The 21493-nt window shown below is 48.0% G+C and overlaps 1 long non-coding RNA gene across 1 annotated transcript in view; it reads left to right on the top strand.

The window, feature by feature from the left end:
* The window catches only part of LOC123521535, a 50366-nt gene extending 29845 nt beyond the window's left edge, over positions 1 to 20521 (top strand). The window contains exons 3-4 of the long non-coding RNA XR_006679957.1: positions 15323 to 15354; positions 20412 to 20521. This is a non-coding gene — a long non-coding RNA (uncharacterized LOC123521535). The remainder of the gene's footprint in view (positions 1 to 15322; positions 15355 to 20411) is intronic.
* Positions 20522 to 21493: the final 972 nt, after the last annotated feature.

Consider the following 21493-nt stretch of genomic DNA (forward strand, 5'->3'; position numbering starts at 1 on the left):
CCTAATAAAATGTTAAAAAAAAAATACCAAATCATTATGATGTCAGGGATGCTTTGAATTGTATTTCTGTTTCCTAAGGCACTGTGAGCTTAATGAGCATTTCTCAATCGTGGATTTCAGGCCACTCAGTAGCAAATGGAGAGCAGTGGGTGGTTCGGGAGTGAAATTCTCACCACCACCACCACCACCACCACCCCTGTGGGAGATCCATGTCCGATTCTCAGCCACAGGCTCTTACATTATCAGCAGAGGCTTGTGTGTTGCTCTAAGGCTGACTATCTTCCATCAGAGCTTCGAGACTGAAAAGACTAAGAAGAAAGGCTTGGTGATCTACATTCCAAATCAGCCACCTTAAACCAGGAGGGTCTGATGAGCAGTGGTCACGAGGATAGCCGGGACCGAGCAGCCTTTTATCCCGCTGTGCATGTCACTCATATGAGCAAGGGCCAGCTTGGTGGGAGTAACAAGATCAACAAGAAAAGCTAGTCCAGATCTGTTCCTCTTTCAGCCCTGCCCCTTGACCTCAGTCTATCCCCCTGCCCCACCCCCAGGCATCTCCAGACAATGACTGAGCCATTGGTCATCAGTCACCCATGGCTGTGTCCTTAAGCCAATAACACACTCGGGGGGTGTTAGCTCCCAGCACACCAGCTCTCCCCACCTTGTTGGACAAAAGAGCAAACTTTGCCTTAGTGAAGGTGTCTCTTCCTTCCTCCTCGCTGACATGCCCAGTGTCACCACTCCATCCACAGTGGAAGGAAATGAAATCTCCTTGGCCCAGCCTGACCGAGGCTTGTAGGTTTCCACCCAGCGTCTGAGCCTTCTAGGGAATTACACGTGGATTGTGTGATGGATTCCCTTGCATCGCCTAGCCATTGCCACCAAGTCTGTCATTGCACTTCTCGGGTTGTCCTCAGGGTGCCAACCCTACCCAAAGGGTATGCTCCTGCAGCTTCGGCAGCTCCTCTCCTTCAAGGGTGCAGGGCAGACCCCTCGGTGCGTTGCCATTGTCAGTAGCTGAAAAGTGTTATTCAACCACTTTTGGCCAAAGCCCCTTGAGATTTCTTTTCTTTGGAATTAACATTGGTGTCACGCTTTAGAAATCCATCTGATTCTCTCCTGCAGTGTAGTCAGAGATGGGAGGCCGTGGAGACACGTAGATGCTTTGATCCGTGCTACATCGAAAGCCCGTGGCAAGTTCAAGTTGTGAACCCACTGGAAGATGTTTGGGATGCTTTGAGACGGCTAGCTATAGTTTGTAATAATTGACTTTTGCGTCTATTAGTCTAGCACAGGCATTGGCAAAGTGCTGTCTGCATCTGTGTTTTGTTTTGTTTTGGGAAATAGAGTTCTGTTGGAGCCCAGCAGTGCTCCCTGGTGTCACACTGGCAAAGCTGAAGAACTCAGGCAGAGGAGGTAGGGTGCTCAAAGCTTATCTCCCTTAGTCCTGACCTCTGCTCTTACACTAAAAATTACTTTACAGAATGAGTTCATAGACACAAAGCACTTAGAACAATGCTTGCTGTTTATATATCAGAATTATTCATCCTTAATCTGTACCACCTCCCCCTCCCAAGCACTCTATATGTATTAACTAAAAGAGGGGAATTTTGGAATTTGGACCCTATAATTTAGGCTGAATTGATCTCAAGCCACTTTCATAAAACTGTTTGGCCTTTATTTAGCACTGTGCTAGGCGGAAATATGCACCTCTGATGGTGATAACACATCGGGCTGATAAAAGCAAGGTCCACGGTTCAAAACCAGCAGCCACTCCATGGAAGAACGATGAGGCTTTCCATTCCTACAAAGATCCCCACGCAGACATCCCCGGGGTGGCTCTGCACTGTCTGTGGGGCCGCTCTGGGTCAGAACTGACTCGGCAGCAGTGAGTTTGGTTCTGGTTGTTTAGATGCAAATGTTAGTCTTTAATTTTACCGTCTTTCAAATTCTGTCACTCTTTTCATCTATTTAAGTAGATGAGTTTATTCATCAGTTTCAACCCTTAATCTACTGACATTTCTGGGAAGGGAGAGAAAAAACAAAACTAATAGGGACAAGAATGAAAATGATAGATTTTCTCGGCTATTTCCAAAGTACAGGGTCATTTCACCCAAATACCATTAAGCTTGGAAGGAAGGGCTTTACTCACAAGAAAGAGGAATTAAATGTGCATACTTATCCACTCTCACCCTCCCTGCCTCCCCTCGAAATTTAGTTAGGATTAGTGTTCCCTGTATTTAATTCTATTCTTTGGGTACTCAAGCTCTTTGAGCTTAAAAGGAATGTTCTGAGGAGAATAATGAAGATGAATTGCGCATTGGGGAAAATGGGGCCCAGGATAAAAGGCTAAATGAGCACAGTTTTTAGTTTGAGGAAGAATGGGCAACCGGGTGGCCAAGCAATGGTTTCTGATAAATGAAAAACTCAAGCTCAGCCATTAAGTCGGTTCTGACTCATAGCGCCCCTCTAGGACCAGGCACAACAGCCCTGTAAATCTGCAGGATTAGACGGCCTCACCTTTCTCCAGAGAGCATCTGGTGGTTTCGAACCGCTAACCGTCTAGACAGCAGCCCTATGTGCAACCACTGTGCCACCAGGGCTCCACTCTAATAAACGAAGGCATCTTCTTCAGGAGGTATTCCCACGGGGCTTCTCTGCACTGCCGACAAGATGGGAAATAGCAGATCTGGAAGCGAGAGTGATGTGATGAGGGGCCATCGGGTGAGTGTGGACTCCGAGTCACCCAGGCAACAGAGTAAAACTTCCCCACGGGATTTTCTAGGCTATCATCTGTATCATACTTTACTTTTTCCTAAAGGCGGAAGTGCAGAGGATGGACAGGTTGACCCATTGCATGTGGTTCCTTGCCCCCAGTGAATGGCCTGGCTGGCCAGTGTCACCTCCCTGGGACTTGGTTTGCTGGGAGGAAAGAGCCCATTTCCCCTGTCGTGGTGGGGTGCCGGAAGATGAGAGCAACGCTCTGGCCAAGAAAGTGGCTTGTCTAAGCCAGAGCAGTGTGCCCAGCGGGGATGGCCAGACAAAGATCCCTGGGGTGGGTATTAGGAGCCAGCACATAGAGCCAAGCAGTCATGGTGCCAGAGAAGATGTCTCAAGGAAGAGGGCAAAGTGAGCTGTTGTGCAGATGGCTGGGCCAGCTGGAGGTGCCAGTGCCGCCGTTGCTGGACTCGGGTCTTCCTGGAAGCCTGTTGGGAGAGGAGACCATGGCTCATGGAGAAGGCCCAAGCTTCTTGGGAGGTGTTCGTTCTTTTAGAGCAGTGGTTCTCAACCTTCCTGATGCCATGGCGCTTTAATACAGTTCCGCATGTTGTGGTGGCCCCGTATGTGGGCGTATCTGCATGTGGGGAGACCCGCCTGGAGACAGAGGAGCGGTGTCTCTGTTCCTAAGACCATCGGAATTCTGGTCTTAGGCGAACCCTGTGAAAGGGTTGTTCGACCCCCAAAGAGGGCGTGATCCCCAGGTTGAGAACCGCTACTTTGGTGCTTTGGGGAACTGCTGCCCAGGGCAGTGCTTCCAGTCCTGGGAAGGTGTCAAAATCATCTGTGGAGACTCCACCCACTGGGCCCGGCCCTGGCAATTCGGACTTCATGACAATATTACCTAGGAGGCTGCTGTGAGCAACAGGAACCAATTCTATCTTAAACAATTGGGGAGTGGAGGGAGGGTTGGAGGGATTTCCCTCAATGGAAAGACAAATTGAACAAAGGGTTTTGAGAAGGATGGCAGGTCTAGGGTCCCTCTGGGCTGTAGAGGTGCTGGGGTGGGTCCAGGGCCAGAGCCCTCAGGTAACCCTCCTGCTTTTACATTATGCTCCCTTCTCTGCCTCAGCTTGTCCTGGGGAAAGGCATAATGGCTCTTTCTGATTTGGGTGGCTATGAAGATTAAATGGGCTAATATGTCTAAGCATGCCTCGCACATCGTTTGCTCTCAATAACTATTAATTATTTTATTATTATGCTCTCCCACGAGAGTCAGCTCCAACATTCTCTCCTGTTTCTGCTCAAGCTGGGAGTGCTAGAGACCGAGCAGCCACATGGCTCTTGTGGGTCCATGTCTTCACCTGGGTTTCCAGGGTCTTCAAGGCTTTCCTCTCAGAGACCTGCAGAGAAGCTCCACAGAGAAAGGAGGACATCGGGTTTGTCCTGTGACCCCCAAGGCCTGAAGCTCTAAGTGTGAGCCACCAACACTGCCAACCTTGCCAACTAGGGTGATGTTGACATTTCTGAGAACCCCAGAAAGGTGGCGACAACGTGGGGGCAGAAAGCAGACCTACCTTTCCATCGTTCTGTTACTTCCATGGGCGGGTGTGCTCTGTGCAAGACCCACCACTGGGTCCGGGGGAGCCCGAGGGGCAGCAGGAGCCCTTCCCTCAGGAAACTCAGTCAGAGGGAATCAGGCTCACCCAGCTCGTTCATGAGAATCTAGAAGTTGAAAGAATGTGTAAACCAGATGTCAAAGAAAAGTGCCTTGAGCCCTTTCAACTTAGCCCACTGGCAATCTTTGACTCTTTTAAGGTTTACTACAAATGGTATGTCCAATTAGTTTTTATGATATGAGGGGTACCCCCCCAAAAAAAATGGAATTGTGCTGGGCTGAGCAGAGCTTTCATAGCATGCATTTTTTCCTGCTAGGCGAGCAACCAGCAACTCGCTATGAGTTAATGCACCCAGTGGCATCAACTGGGAAAGTTCTCTCTTGTCACAGTGAGGTTTTTTTTCATAAACACAGTTGCACTCGAACCTTGTTTTGTGTGATGGCTGATTTGAGAGGACAGCAGCAGCTGTGAATTTGTTTCCTGCTCAGGAAAAATGCCACAGAAACTATTGTGATGTTGAACACAGCTTACAAGGACAGCGCTAAGGGAAAAACTCCCATGTGCAACTGGTTTTCTTGTTTCAAAAAAGCTGAAATGTCAATGGATGACAAACCTCTTTCTGGACGTCCATCAACTTCCAGAACGGACAAAAATGTCAACTCATACATTTGGAGTTCATTCCACCAGGTTAGACTGTTAATCAAGCTTTCGATTTAGAGGTTCTGAAAAGATAGCATAACAGTGTGAGACAAAAAAGGCCTGGTTTGTGGCAGACGGGCTGGTTTTGCCAACACGACAATGCACCTGCTCACGTAGCCATCTCAGTGCACCGGTTTTTGAAAGAAAAAAACCCAGCATGCCCCTCTTGCCCCATGCACCTTACTCTGCATGTGACTTCTTTGTGTTTCCTCGATTGCAGAGGGACATGAAAGGACAGCGATTTGATGATGTATAAGAGATGAAGAAAAAAGGAAGGGAAGTGCTGTCAGCCATCCAAACAGATGAGTTTGGGAAAAAGGTTTCCAAGAATGGAATTGCAGATTTGACAAATGTACTAAGTGCAATGGAGAGTACTTTGAAGGTGATAAGGTTGTTTTGAAAAACAATTGAAATACATAACTTTGGGGGGCGGGGATCCGTTGGGTTTTTTTTCAGGTACTCCCTCATTTGCTCATCCAGACAGGAGCGGGGAGTCACCACATCCGTAGTAGCCAGTCAGAATTCAGAAGGTAATGCCACAGGGATAATAAGACCTGAGCGTGGAGCGGAAAAGAACCAGGAGAGTGCTATTTGCATGATTCCCACTCCACGCTGTCGCTTGACTAGCAGGGTGTGCATTGCAGAATCTGCGCTTCCTTTCCCTCCCTTTCAATGGAGAGCCGTGATTTCTAATTAGAAAGGAATTACCTATGGTTACTTATTTATTTTCTGGATGAAATGGCCCCAATATCACCAGTACAAATCCCCAAGGAAAGGCCTTTCCTCCCCAACTTGATCAATGTCTCAGAGAAAGCCCAGCAGTCGAGTAGCCTTGGGTAGGAGGTTTCAAAATAGGGTTTTAAAATTATTTCTATTAGGCTAAAAACTTAACATTTACCAGCTGCTAAGGGATTATAAAACAGCTTTCTTTTTCCAGTAATTGGAAACCTTGTTTACAGAGGACTTGCAATATTCTTTAAATGTCTTTGTGTTGAATACAAAAGAACCGGTGTTTATCTAAGCAATGATAATCTGCCTATAAAGCAAACTCATTGCGGATTATGCTTCCTGTCTCTCGGGATGCAGCTGTCCACCCCACTGTTCTTTCAGAACTCGGCAGGACGCTCAGAAGTCTCCTTTAAAATTAGAAGAATAAATTGAAAAAACAATACACCAGGTAGTTGGGGAATATGTATATTGTAATTCTAATTTGAAAGGAATACTGGAAGGCAAATGCTTTCCAAGCTTTCATTTGTTGACTCATGGATGGAATTCCATTCATTCCAAAGAGACTTTAAAGTGTTGGGTCCTGGCAAGGAAATATTAACGGCCATTCAGACAATCTAATATACGAGGAGACTTTAAGAACGCGTGGAAAGCATCCACTGACTTTGAACTGCATTTTCCCATAGACCTTCTGAAGCCCCTCGTATTGGCACCCTAGCCCCTGGGTGCATCTAGTGAATGTGCTTGGGTGCCAAGTGGAAGGTTGGAGGTTTGAGTCTACCCAGAGTCACTTCAGAAGACAGGCCAGGTGAGCTGCTTCCGATGTCAGCCATTGAAACCCTAAGGAAGAACAGATTTGGAATCAACTCAACAGCAACTGCTGCTAATATATAGTCAGTGCTAGACCCTTTGAGCAAAGCATGGAGCACAGTGGTTCTGCATAGATGGCCCAAGGTTCTAGACCAGGTTCAGTCACTTCCTCACGCTGTGACCTCCAGTGGGTTGTTGAATAAACTCACTCACTGTCATCAAGTCCGTGCTGACTGACAGCCACCCTACAGGACAGGGTAGAACTACGCCTGTGGGCTTCTGAGACTGTAACTCTTTTCTGCAGTAGAAAGCCCCGCCTTTCTCCTGGTTGCTGAATAGCCCTCCGTAAAATAATCATATGTTCTTAGCTCAAAGGGTTGTTTTGATGCTTATGTGAGATACGCTGCATGTGAAGCTCGAACTAATTGCTTAGATGTTATGCATAAGGTTTTCACAAGTGGGCAGACAACTCCTTCTTGGTAGTCTCTTCTTAGTCTGGAAGCTCAACTGAAGCCTGTTCATTCAATTGACCCTGCTGGCATTTGAAATACCAGTGATATCACTTCCAGCACCAGAGCAACACACAAGCCACCACTGTGTGACCCACTGACAGACAAGTGAAGTAGAGGGGCAGCAAAAGAAGGCTCTCAATGGGATGGACGGACGCCATGGCTGCCTCAATGGGCTCAAGCAGAGGAACAATTGTGAGGAGGGCACAGGCCTGGGCAGTGTTTCGTCTGCTGTGCCGAGGGTAGCTATGGGTCGGAATTGACTCGATGGGACCTGTGGTAGTTACATAATCTCCCGTCGACTTGAGGGTGTTCAGAGTGAAGGGGTGGAGTTTAGCTTGTCAATCATGTCACAGTTGGATGGCCTCCTTTGGAGACATGATGGAGATAAATAGCTCACTGGAGGCCGGACCCTCTTTCTCTGCCTTCCCTTTCTTGCTGAGGAGACACACTCAGGGGCCGGAGGAGCCACGTGGAGACGCTTCCGCCGTCACTGGATCCACAAGACGTTCTACCACTGGCCAGTGATCTTCCCGCACTCGGCACCATTGCACATGCTGCAGGAGTCTCGAGAAGATGAGCTAATCACGAACGTACAGACGTGATCTGGACTGGGCTGGGATGGTTTTTTTTCTCTCTCTTTTTTAAATCATTTTATTAGGGGCTCATACAACTCTTATCACAATCCATACACGCATCAGTTGTGTAAAGCGCATTTGTACATTCATTGCCCTCATCATTCTCAAAACATTTTCTCTCCACTTAAACCCCCGGCATTAGGTCCTCATTTTCCCCTCCCACCCCGCTCCCCCCTCCCTCATAAGCCCTTGATAATTTATAAATTGTTATTTTGTCATATCTTGCCCTGTCCGATGTCTCCCTTCACCCACTTTTCTGTTGTCCGTCCCCCAGGGAGGAGGTCACATATAGTTCCTTGTAATTGGTTCCCTCTTTCCTACCCACTCTCCCTCCACCCTCCCAGTATTGCCACTCACACCACTGGTCCTGTAGGGCTCATCCGCCCTGGATTCCCTTTGTTTCCGGTTCCTATCTGTACCAGTGTACATCCTCTGGTCTAGCCAGACTTGCAAGGTAGAATTCGTGTCATGATAGTGGGAGCGGGGAGGAAACATTTAGGAACTAGAGGAAAGTTGTATTTTTCATCGTTGCTACATCGCACCCTGACTGGCTCATCTCCTCCCCGAGACCCCTCTGCAAGGGGGTCTCCAGTGGCCTACTAATGGGCTTTGGGTCTCCACTCCGCACTCCCCCCATCATTCACTATGGTAAGATATTTTGTTCTGATGATGCCTTATACCTGATCCCTTCGACACCTCGTGGTTGCATAGGCTGGTGTGCTTCTTCCATGTGGGCTTTGTTGCTTCTGAGCTTGATGGCCGCTTGATTACCTTCAGGGCTGGGATGTTTTATTGATGCATAACTGCTTCTTGATATAGATCTCTCTTACACACATATGAATGTCTCTGGATTGGTCTCTCTAGTCAAGCCGGCCGAACACAGCACCTAATAACAACCCCTATTTCGACATCTTTCAAGCCCCATAGTGGTGGTTATTTTTTGCATTCCTCATCTCATCTAGTCTTAGAAACAGCCTGATGAAACAGACCATTTTTTTATAGCTCTAGGTTTATTGAAAAATAAGAGAAAATGAGATGCAAAGCCATCAATAAGCTAATCACACGCTCCTTTGACAAGTCCTCATGATCAGGCACTTTCAAACTGCAGTGTCTTTACAGATCCCCTGGGGAGCTTACTAAAATGCAGAATCTGAATCTCTGACCACCTCCAGCCCCTGATTGATGCAAATAGCATGCTAGACTGCTAACCAAAAGGTTGAAAGACCCGGTCCATGTTCTGGTGCTGTGGAAGGAAAGCTGGCTGATCGACTTCCAAAACATCAGCCATGGAAAGCGCTCTGGAGCACAGTTCTACTCTGACACACGGGGTCGTGGTGAGAGGGGATTGGACAGGTAACAACCCCCAGGAGGGATGCCAAGCCTACTATTGCAGTTCACACCTTGACCAGCAAGGTGATTGTAGATGTAGGCTGGGTTCTCCCATATCAGTTTTCTTTTGAGTGGACCCATTGCATCTATAATTGCCCCCACCATTTCCCTGAGGAAGGGGCCCTGCTGGTGCTGTGGGTTAAGTATTTGGCTGTTAACCACAGGTTGAGGGTTCAAACCCATTCACTACTTCAAAAGGAGAATAATGAGGCTCTCTGCTTCTGAAGAGACTTACAATCTTGGAAACCGTGCGGAGCACTTCTACTCTGTCCTGTAGGGTTGCTGTGCTTCAGAATGTACTTGATGGCGATGAGTTAGCCCTTCAGAATTTCTTTTTTTGAATAACCAGTACCTGGGGACACTACCAACTCAGACCCACTTTAAACAGACATAAAACTCAACGCTCGTATATTGAGTCCATTCCAACGCATGAAGACCCTGTAAAATGGGGTTGACCTAACTTGTTTTTATGTATTAGTTTATTAAATGAGCTCACAAAATATTTGTCTTTTTATGTGACTGGCTCATGTTGCCCCACATGATGTGTTCATCTTTCTCCCAAGGAGTTTCAAGAGGTTTCAAGCTGCTGCTGGCCTTTGGTTAGCAGACCCACGTGGCAATATTAGTTCATTGTTTATTTTTATTATCATCCATGTTTACTGTAGAGAGCTAATGAAATCCGTATTCCACTCGGCTGGGAGCTACACACAACCACGCCTCCTAATGATTTCATTATGTTAAACCCTTAGGAAAATGTGTTTTATATGTTTCCTATGATGCAGAAACTCTTAGTAGATGGTTCTACGATTGGTTAAGTGTACCTCAGTGACATGCGGGGAGATTTGGTAGTGTCAACGTTTGGTGTTTGGGTTTTCTCCAGTTGAAATAGTCGAGTTGTTCGCTGCCCTCACGATGGCGCCTAACTCATGACAACCCCGTTCCCACCAACGGGAGCACTGCTGGTCCTGGGCCAGCTCAGTGTTCACTGTGGACAGGCCACTGCGAGCCACGGGGTTTTCAGTGGCTGATTTTTGCAAGGAGATCGGCAGGCTTGTCTTCCTCATCTGAAAGCGACAATGAAAGCTATTCGACATCAGAGCAACTCGCAATGGGGGGTGGCTGTGTGCGGTACGTTGGCTGGGAATCTGACCCCTGCATCTCAGGAAAGGCAAGAATGGCCCCCCACAGAATCACCATTGACCCCCAAACTGGACGGTAGGCTGTAGCTCTGTGAAAGTTTGTTCTCCAACAGGTTTTTAGGATGGATTTGATTTGGGTACCAAGCTGTCGGTGCCTGCATCTACCCTGTGCCAGGCATTGGGGGAGACCCTAGGAATCCCACGATGAAGACTGTAGTGTGGCTGCTTGGAGGGACTCTCAAAGTAGCTATAAAATGCACTGCTAATATCAGATGCTATTGAGGTGCTTCCGAGCCACGTGATCCCACGTGCAACGGAACAAAACGGTGCCTGGCACTGTGCCATCCTCGCGATTGTTCTTCGGGTTGAGACCATGGGGGCAGCCATTGCAGCCATCGAGCCTGTCAAAGGTTTCCTCTCTTTCTCTGCTTCACTACTTTACCAAGCATCCTGTCCTTCTCCAGGGACCAGTCTCTCCTGACCACTTGTCCAAAGTACTGTGAGCCTAAGTCTCGCCCTCATCCTTGGCTTTAAGGAGCACTCTGGCTGTACTCCTTCCAGGACACATTTGTTGGTCCTTGGGGCAGTCTGAGATATTCTCGGGACTCTTTGCCAGCACCATAGTTCAAAGGCATCAATTCTTCCTCAGTCTTCCTTATTCAGCATCCAACTTCCCGGTGCATGTGAGGTGATTGAAAAGACCATGACTTGGGTCAGAGGCACCTTAGTCCTCAAAGTAACATCCTTCCTTTTCAACACTTTAAAGAGGTCTGGTGCAGCAGATTTACCCCGTGATTACATTTGCAACTAAATATTTTAAGTACAAAGTGATCCATTTTCTAATAATAAAAAAAAAACTCACTGCCATTGAGTTGATTCTGACTCATAGCAACCCCGTGGGCGAGGGTAGAATTACCCCCGTGAGTTTCTGAGACTGCAACTCTTTATTGGATTAGAAAGCCCCATTTTCTAGTGGAAGGAACCCTGGTGGCATCGTGGTTGTGAGTTGGGCTAAGTTCCACAAGGTCAGCAGTTCGAAACCACCATTTTCTAATAGAGATGTGTAATACGGGCGCTAAGAGCACAGGAAAGGATGGATTAAATTCTTCTTTCCACAAATCCGAGGCCTCCTCCGGGTACTGGCAACAGCTGATACTCACTGCGTATCTCCATGTGCTGTTCATAGTGTGTGCACATATTTGCTTACTTTATCAGTAGGACAGCCTGATGAGGCAGGTATTATCATGCCTATCCTAAAGAAGAGGAAATGAAGGAACAGAGAGATGACTACCTTGCTTAAGGCTGAGCAGCTGAGCAGGAGGTAAAACCAGCCTCAAAGTCTCAGACCAGAGCTTGTCTGCTTAACTATCCCAAGACCTATCCCTGATTTAAAAAGCCATTTGGCGCCTTAATATATATATTTTTGAAAATGGACATATGCAAAGAATAGTGTTGGATTGACAAGATAATTCCGTTTACGTGGAACCTAGGGTGAATATGGGAAGAGGCCCTTGGGTTAGAATCCGTAACGTTTGCATTGGGTTTGCATCTGTATGTTGAGTGTAGGGTGGATGGGTTGCATGGATATAACCAGACAGCACGTAGACGGCCTTCCAAAGCGGATGTTGGCACAACGCTAGCAACTTAAAGGTAACTGAAACATGACTCTAAATCCTGAGACAGATTTTATTTTAACATAGCGCACGAGTGGGGGTCCTTCCTGATCCATCATCTTCATGCGCTGTTGTTCCTGCCAAGTTCCTTTCGCTAAAGCATGTTGGGAATGTCTCTTCTAAAATACTTTTGCAGCAAGTCACAGTGAAACCTTATCATCTTATGTCCATGCCTCATTTGTATCTCAGATGATCACTCACCCCGTTTATTGAGCTTGCCTCTGAATAACTTTGGCCTGTTGGCTTGAATAACCCAATTCCCACCCCTAACAAATAAACAAACAAACTACTACTGAGCCAATTGACAAGTACTCTCAAACTCACTCTCACAAAGCAAATACAGCAAATAGCATACACATCTGTACATCTCTGGGGCAGGGTACCCAGATGTCCAAGTGCCAGGACGACTAGCCTAAAGATTGGCAGTTTAAGCCTATGGAGAGAGTGGCACCGTTGAGGCAAGGATTGGCAAGATGTTGTAAAGGTGGCAGCCATGCAAACCCTCGGGAGCATCTGGACTCTAACGCATGGAGACCCACAAGTTGGAATGGACGTAAGGGCAGCAGGTGTTGCTGGGGTTGGGTTTGGGTTTGTAAGTGAAGAATACTACATACGGGCCTCCCCGTACCTGGCCTCTTTTGCTCCCGGGGAGGTCATGCTTTTGTGAAACAGTGAAAGGGTTGACCACTGAACCCTGAACTGTGTAAGTACACAGTAGAGTTTGATGATGGATGGATGAACTAGAAGCAATATGTTGCCTTGCTAAGGAGATGATTACATTCAACATTAATTAAATACTTACCTGCATGCCAGGAATTAGTCCTAGGCTCTATCTACCAAGCTGTCAGTCTGGGAAGTTAGATTAATGACTCTTCCCTTACAGAGAAATAAGACCGGGAATTGCATTCAAGGTTACACCCAGATTTTGCAAACTTGTGTTTGGCTAAAAAGATGGAAATAAGAATGTCCTGACGTAGAAGCAGGGGTTCTGGTGGTGCAGGGAGTAAGCACGGAGATGTCGGTGACTCAGGTCAAGGGAGAGCAATGTGACCTTGTGACAACCTACTTCTGTAGAGATTACAGCCTTGAACCCTCAAAAGGACCTCTTTGACCCATCGCTGGGCTATGAATCGCATGCACCTCGACAGCAGTGAGCGTGTCTGTTTTTAAGTGATTTCAGAACTTGGAATATTGTCTCAAGGGGTGGAGAGACAGCTTGTCCGTTATATCCTGTGTCCTCCCGTTGACGTCTCCGTTTTTTCTGTTCTTTCCTGGCACGTTGGTGATGCAGTCACCTCTCTGCAGTCACCTGAAAGTAATAAAGAGCTTTGAAAGGCAGGAGCATGCTCTCGATGGGGAAATGTTGAGTTCCTATTAAAAAGGCTTACCGGCATGTCGCGTAATGAAACACCTCGCTGACAAAGGAAATCAGACAGCAAGGTTCCTTTCACACACTTTGTGCTTCTATTCATCCTGTCAGCTAACTCTTCTTTCCGATGATGCTGAACAGGTTTCTGAACTCCAAGACTGCGCTTTCTGAATGGCTCTTCTTGGGTCAGTGCTCTTCAAGTGCAAAAGGCACGGAACAGTGGGCACATACTGACAGGTGTCTCCGTGACCTGTTCTATGACTGGGGGTTATTCTAGGTCAGACAGTGCGGGTGGTCATCAGACCCCAGGTCCCTCTCCTCTAATGCAGCCAGCTCTGAAAACTTTCAGATCAGTGGTTCTAACCTTCCCGATGCCGCGACCCTTTCATGCAGTTCCTCATGTGGTGATGACCCCAACCATAACATTATTTCCGTTGCTACTTCATCACTGTCATTTTGCTACTGTGATGAATCGTCATGTAAATATCTGATATGCAGGATGTATTTTCATTGTTATAATTTGAACATAATTAAAGCATGATGATTAATCACAAAAAACAGTATGTAATTATATATTGTGAGATATTTATTTTTAATTACAAATAAATGAAATTTTGTCTTGAAGCATGGTATAGCATGGGTCTCCACACCCGGTACTCATAGGTGGGCGTGTCTGCATGTGGGAGGACTGCCGGGAGACAGATAGAGGAGCAGTGTCTCAGTTCCTAAGACATCGGAAATATGTGTTTTCTGATGGTCTTAGGCAACCCCTGTGAAAGGGTCATTTGATCCCCCAAAGGGGTTGTGACCCACAGGTTGAGAACCGTTGCTTTAGAGCAGGGGTCATCAAACTTTTTAAGCAGGGGACCAGTTCACTGTCCCTCAGACCCATTGGAGGGCCAGAATACAGTTTTAAAAAAAACTATGAACAAATTCCTGTGCATACTGCACATATCTTATTTTGAAGTAAAAAACAAACGGGGCAAAAACACCCGGCGGGCAGGATAAATGTCCTCTGCTGGCCGCATGTGGCCTGCGGGCCATAGTTTGAGGACCCCTGCTTTAGAGGGTGTGGGTAGACCAGGAGACTGCTGCACCCGAGTCCTGTGAGCCAAGCCGAGTAGTCATTTTTCTCAGAAAACCACCTGTTTATAGATGCAATGACTGCACATGAGTCAGCTGCCAAGAAACCAATCAACTTCTTGTCTTAGTTGTAACTATCAACAAATATTTGGAACTCAGTGTGGCCCCACTCTACTTGCAATGGCCCTGCATTCAAAACCAAAAGCAGAGCGTGAGAACTCCCGTGAATGTCTCACCAGCTGCGGCACTATAAACACAGACAGCAACCTTTTTCTGGAAGGAGATTATCAGGTGGACAAATGGTGCGTCAAAATGTTTGTGGAAAAATTCCACCGATCCAGCCTGATAACCCCCAGGCTGCAGCCGTGAATGAAGCGCCCCTTCTGGAATGTTTGTGATTTCTGAGTCAAGTCCTAAATTCTGGTGTGGAATGAATGTTGGCCGATTAGCCATTTGTTGAGAAAGAATGCTAGCTTTATTTTGGAAGAAACCAAACGGAACTTGGCTTATCTCTGTGATCCAACTCCTCTACCTTTTTACTATAAATGCAAAAGAAAGCCGCAATGTGAAGATTGAAGAAGGTGCTTACATTGTCATGCTCGAGATCATGTGTGCTGCCCTTCAGGAGGACATCTTTAAAATATCATAAGTTTCATAATATTGAAATCAGCAGCACCTTGCTTCCATTGAAAATGGACTTTATTTGACAATTGGCATTGTATAGACAAGGGACCTCATGATTAGAGAACTAGGGAAATTCTGGATCATTCCTACCCAAGATAAGTAAGATGTCCTGATTGAACTCTGTAGCTTCATGGATCACTGATTTGGAGATGAAATGCTATGATAAAATTACTTCCATGATGCCAGCTCTATGTATTTGAATAATATTTTTAACTTATTTGCATTCAAGTGCATTATTAATATATATTTTTTCTTTTTAAATATAGGTGGAGAACAGACCAAAATATTATGGAAGAGAGTACGTATTATGCTATTCTTTGTTTTAATAATTTAATAGGTGGTTATCTCACGTGTCGTTATATATATATATATTGAATGCTCCCTAATATATGGCCCTCATCAATGTCCATTGTGTGAGAGTTTAACAATAAGAATACACGCAATCAACCTCCATTCAATTTTCTACTAACTATTCAGGTGTGTGGTCTCCATTCGTGTGGGAGGAAACGTGTCCCATACCACAGTTCTCTCAGCAAAGCACTACCCAGTGCTTGGAAAGCTTTCCAAATGTAAGGCAACCTCATCCACAGCCGAGTGAGGCTCGGTGTTTCATTTCACCCTGCACCTAAATGCAGTAGAAACATAACACACCAGGGGGGCGCAAATGACCGATAGCCCGGAAAACCCATACAGCTGATGTCCCTTGCCTTGGGTCTATGAGCCAGACTTCCTTAATTCTACAACTGTTATTTCCCCCCTTTTTCCTCTGACCTTAGTTTTGTTTTACTTCCTCAGAAGCTTTCTGCTAAGCAAATGTGCATGTGACCCTAACCGTGATTCTCACAGTTGAAGGCCATGGCGCATGGAATGGTTCTCAGAACCTTCCAGAGGGAGAATGAATGCACACCCTTCTGCCATCAAAACCTGGAGGTGTTATGAGGGCAGGTCTCTTTCTCGGCCACTCGCAAGGTCTCCTGGCCAATCCCAAACCTCCTTCCTTGTAGTCCCTTGCCCACAGAGCTTCATCTCTGTGATGAATAATCCTCCTCTTTGCCCCAGCCCAGCAGCGCCCTCCAAATTGCTACAGCTCTGCACTGGCCTTGCTGGGCCCGGGGAGTCCTTGGAGCCTTTAGAATGCCTGTGCTGCAAGGCTGGCCGCCTCCTGTCCCAGCCCCGTGTCCCCAATGTCCAGCCTGCAGGGTGGTGTGACTTCTGCCCCTTATTATACTGATTGGGATTTTGCTTCCAGAAATGGAACAAGACAAAACAAGAACCCACCACCTATAGCTCCGCTGGATGAATCCCCAAAGGCAAACTATCGGTTGTGCACCTTCTTTTTCACATTCAAATTTTATTGAATAAAGCCTCTGGTTTACACCCACCCACCCAACACGCCATGCAAAATAGAGGAGACCAAGGGAATGTTTGCTTTTTCTTTTTTTAATCATTTTATTGGGGGCTCATACAACTCTTATCACAATCCATCCATACATCAATTGTGTAAAGCACATTTGTACATTCGTTGCCCTCATCATTCTCAAAACATTTGCTCTCCACCCAAGCCCCTGGCATCAGCTCATTTTTTTCCCCCCCTCCCCCCGCTTGCCCCTCCCTCATGAACCCTTGATAATTTATAAATTATTATTTTGTCTTATCTTGCCCTGTCTGACGTCTCCCTTTTCTTAACTACAGAAAAAGGAAGCGTTTGTACTAAGAGGGAGTTTGCTTAAACCCTCCAGTTTCCCTGCACTCTCAGTTTTTTCAATGAGGGTTTGTTGGTGGTGGTTGATTTGAAAAGTCTCACAGGCTCTCCACAGGAAATGCCCATGCATGCTTTTCCTAGAAGGAATCAAAGGTTGACAATGGGTACCTGTAAGGAGAGGGAGCTATTTTTGCAGTGTTTACATTTGTTATGATTTCTTTTGTACCTTTTCAGTTTGCATTTGGAATGTTCCCGTTGTGTGTGTACATATATATTTGATCTTTAAAGAATTTAATAAATAAAAATGCATACTCATTTGGGAAAATTAGGAAAATAGACTCAGTGCCAGGGAGTTGTTTCTGACTCGCAGCTACCCTGCACCAGGTTCTGAGGCATCCATCAGTATGGGAGCAGAAAGCCTCATCTTTTCTCCCACGGAGCTGCTGGGGGGCTCAAACGGCTAAACCCACACCTCACTGCCCAGTGCATAACCCACTCCCAGCAGGGAAGAGAATCATCCTTAACTTTTCCCCTTCATCTGCTTCCTTCCAATCTCTTGTCTGTGCAAACTTCCCTTTTTGCAGAGTTGTAATTGTAAGATATATATGTCTTGGGTATTTAGACCTTTGAAACTATGCATTAAGAGGACAATGCCCCGTAAATATAGCTCTTCTGGTGCACAAAATCAGAATCTTCTACTTTTGTGCAATTGAACTTCATGGAATTCTTGGCCCTCCATTTCCACTGCCAGCGGTCACGTAACTGCCAACTCCAGGGATTTGAAATCTAGCCACTTTCAGCAGACTGCACGTTTGGGGTCCTTCTGCTCCATCCTCCCCCTTCTCCCCAAGTGTGGAGGAGCAAGGGCACCGGGTCCCTGTGCCTCCCCTGGCCGGGCTCCCCAGGCTCTGTGGCACGCGCCTGGTCCAGCTTTGAACCCTGCGTGGTCTCCCCCGGCCTGGTCCAGCCCACAGTCAGGTCAAAGCCCTATCGGCCAGCCTCAGGCTGCTTCCAGTGCCAGCTGTTGTCCTTTCTGATTCCCAGGAGGAAGCTTCCCGATATCCCAGCTGTACTCCCCAGCCCCACACCCACCACACACTCTCACACGCTCAGGCACTCTCACACGCACCGCCATTCACACTCACACACATATTCAAAGTTCTCTCTCGCTCTTTCTCACACACTTTGCACTCACATATTTACAGAACACTCATTCAGATATTCATAGTACACTTATACATTCACTCATACAGATTCACGTATACTCATACGCTCACACTCAGTCACTCTCACACACACACACCCTTACATTTTCTCACCTTCTCACTCACCAACTCTCATACACACAGACAGCACACTCACAGGCATCCTCACACACTGACACACTTCCAGATTCACGTACTCACACCTTCACTGTAGAACACTCACACGCTTACTCTCACTCTGACAGTTACACAGATCCACGGTCCACTCGCACAATCACACCCACACCCCTCAGGTCCTATTCTCTCGGCCAGGCCCTCTACCCAGCCCTCTCCTGTCCTCTCATCAAGCACTAAGGAGGCTTCTCTCCATCACTCACAGGATCCATCGGCCACGCTCAGAAACAGAGCCCCTTCCCTTCTGCAGAGCCCCCAGTCCCACGCCTGATGCTCTGGGGTCCACTTAGACCACTGTCTTGGCATGCCTGCCCCTCCCTCGAACTTGAGACCCTGACCCCTTTGGGACAGATTTGGGTCACATTCACCCTCACTTTACCTGTCAACATTTAACACCAAGATGGGGGACCCTTAGGACCCCTCTGTTCTGAGCCATCCTGGCCTTAGACTTAGAAGATCTGACTTGGCAACTCAAAGCCACGCATCTCCTGGCCTCTCTCTGCTAAGATGGAGAAAACTGTGGCTTCCCAGACCAGCTTGGGAGGCGAGCAGGGGTGAGGAAATCAAGGTTGTGATGCGGACACCTTTCCAAATATCATCTGGCCGCAATGCTCCTCTACCGCTCACCTCTGTTTCTGGGAAGGGAAAATCTCTCTTCTATGGCTGACCTCCCTTCCTGCCTCTTCCTCTTCCCTCTGAGAAAGCAGAGATGCTATTTTCTCCAGACATCCCCCCTCCTCCCATTGATTTCCCCCAAGCACTCCAAGATTGTATGGCTAATTCTAGAGAGGAATCGACACTCCCTCTCACAGGACCTGGGCACTGGCCTCCACCTCCAGCCCCACTCCTCCACCTCCCAGTGAAGCCCGGAATGGGTGGCCCTGTTCGCTCAGGGGAAGTGAACTGATTTCCTGACCCAAACGCCCACCTCACCAGCTTCCCTGTCCACCCCCCAGGCCTCACCCACCCGCCTTCACAATATTCCTGTCTGCCCCACGTGTGTGTCTCCCTCTTACTATAAAAAAGAGAACAAACTTCATCTTGGAAAAAAGAGAAACGGAGACATGTTTTCAGACACATCCCTAAGCTGTTCCTCTCAAAGAGGAGTTCCGCGGTGCAGCGTGGGACGCACTAACCTCAAGTCAGCGGTTCAAACCCACCCACAGCTCTGAGGTAGAAAGACGAGGTTGCCTACACCCATAGAGATTTCCAGTCTCAGCACCCACAGGGAGCTCTTTTCCTCTGTCCTGGGGGGTCGCTGCGACTCAACAGCAGTGGGCCGCGGCTCTCCAAGTTTAAAGTAGTGCAAGGGTGTGCAGTGTTGTTTGTCTTGTGCCTTCTGGTGAGTGAGCCTCTGAATAGACAAACTCTGTGCCCCTTCAATGTGCAGGTCAAAACCAGTCGGTGTTCACTGACCACCCAGGACAGGACCGGGTCCTCTGTGTGAGCTGAGAACTGACTTGGTCCCAGCTCCTCTGTTACAGAAGGAGCTTTGGGAGCTGATGTCTGTTTTCATTAGGAGAGCAAAGAGCTGTGGGAAGGGGTGTTCTTCTTTCTGTTTGCCTGTTGGAACAAAGTGTGGCGGTCACAGAAGACCAGCCCTGCGACAGTAGCTTAGACTGCTCATGCAGACTCTGCTGTGGCACAAGAGGTGGCCACCCTGGTGTCCAACAGAGCCCTGTGCATGCTGGGAGCTGCTTCCGTGCCCAGATTCAAGACATGCAATAGTCACCCCCTTCACCCTACCAGTGTGCTGTAGACTCTGTGTGGCTCTGCTGCCCCTGGGGGCCTGGCTTTGTGGGGTTCACCCTCACGAGAGACTGCGCAAAGTGAAGGTGGCCAGACCAGAACTGACTGTAGAACTCTGGCCTGAGGGCTCCATAGTAACCAGCTCAGGAAGTCGAACCACAAACCCCATCAACGACTGCCAGCTTCCCTAATTTTTGTCCCCACTTCCCGTTTCAGGCTGACTTGGAAAAGCCAACTATTCACCCTGAACCAGTGACATAGGATGCCCTGCTTCTAGTGAACCCACCTGCCGACAGTTCCCAGTCAGGGCACCCCGGAAGCCTTCTCGTGGTTTCTTCCCATAAAGCTCCCTCACTGCCCTGCCAGCCCTGAGTCTGTCAGATGCTAGTGATGGTGGTGGGCTGGCTCCCTTGCTACTGCCAGGCCTGCGTGAGCAGTCTTCGCTGCCCTCCTAGGAGTGGTCTTCTTCAACCCCCATGCTTTGTATGCAGTTTGCTCAAACACCCACCGTCTGTCTCTCCTCAGGTTCCACGGGATCATCTCTCGGGAGCAGGCCGACGAGCTTCTCCGAGGGGTGGAGGGCGCCTACATCCTCAGGGAAAGCCAGCGCCAGCCGGGATGCTACACCTTAGCTCTCCGGTGAGCTCCCTCGCACCCGTTGTTTGAATGGCCTCCCCCGTGATTTTGCTCAGTGTTAAATGCATGACTTTGTTTACCAAGCCCCAGCAGCAGACTGGGGGCTGCTCTCCGTCACTTCCCCGACAGGTGGGCCTTGAGGGTCTGTTTGTGGACACAGAGCAAGCTGGAGACTCAGCTGGGCAGCCAGTGTGCCTTTTGACCCCCACTGCTGGAACCAAGGAAGCCCTTGAAGGAGTAGCGCCCGGGATTCGCTCCGTTCCCTGCAGCCCCGTGGAAGGTCTTGACCTCATGCTGGGTGTGCTGGGAAAGATGAGCGCGTTGGTCACAGGCTCTTCTCGGGGACCACTTCAGAATGGTAGTGACTATGGTCTGCGGCAGCGACATCAGAGCAGGGTTCTTCCAAGCTTTTTAGCAAAAAATCCCAAGCGTAGGAAATCACTCACTCACTGCCACCCAGTCGACGCTGACTCAGAGTGACCCTGTTACAGGATAGGTGTCCTGGTGAGTTTCCGACACTGTAACTGTGTGTGGGAGCAGAGAGCCCCACATCGTTCTTCTGAAGAGGCGAGCCTGGTGGCTTCAAACTGCCTACCTGGCGGATCCGCAGGCCAACAAACACATCACCATTGCACTGCCAAGTCTCTCTCTAGGAAAATAGAGTAGCCACGAACATTGACTACGCTCCCTTCAGCTCCATCCATTATGTCATCTCATTTGGTCCTCACAGCAAGCCTGTACAGTTTGGAGAAGACATCCCATCTCAGAATCAAATCGTCTTCCGAATGTTCCTTTGAGAACCCCTTGCAATGAAGGAGATGTCTCTGGAGGAGGAATGATGCCCATGGAATGGCCCCAGGCCAGCCCCCAACGGTGTGCCCCAGAAGGAGACTTCCGCAGTTGCAATTGGCATGTGAGGAATACATTGTAAACGGCAGGATTGAGAAACAAGTGTTCCGAAAGCTGCCAAG

Source organism: Echinops telfairi, unplaced genomic scaffold, assembly GCF_000313985.2.
Source record: "Echinops telfairi isolate 266 unplaced genomic scaffold, ASM31398v2 ScPeMD7_23;HRSCAF=83, whole genome shotgun sequence".
Classification (NCBI taxonomy): Eukaryota; Metazoa; Chordata; class Mammalia; order Afrosoricida; family Tenrecidae; genus Echinops; species Echinops telfairi.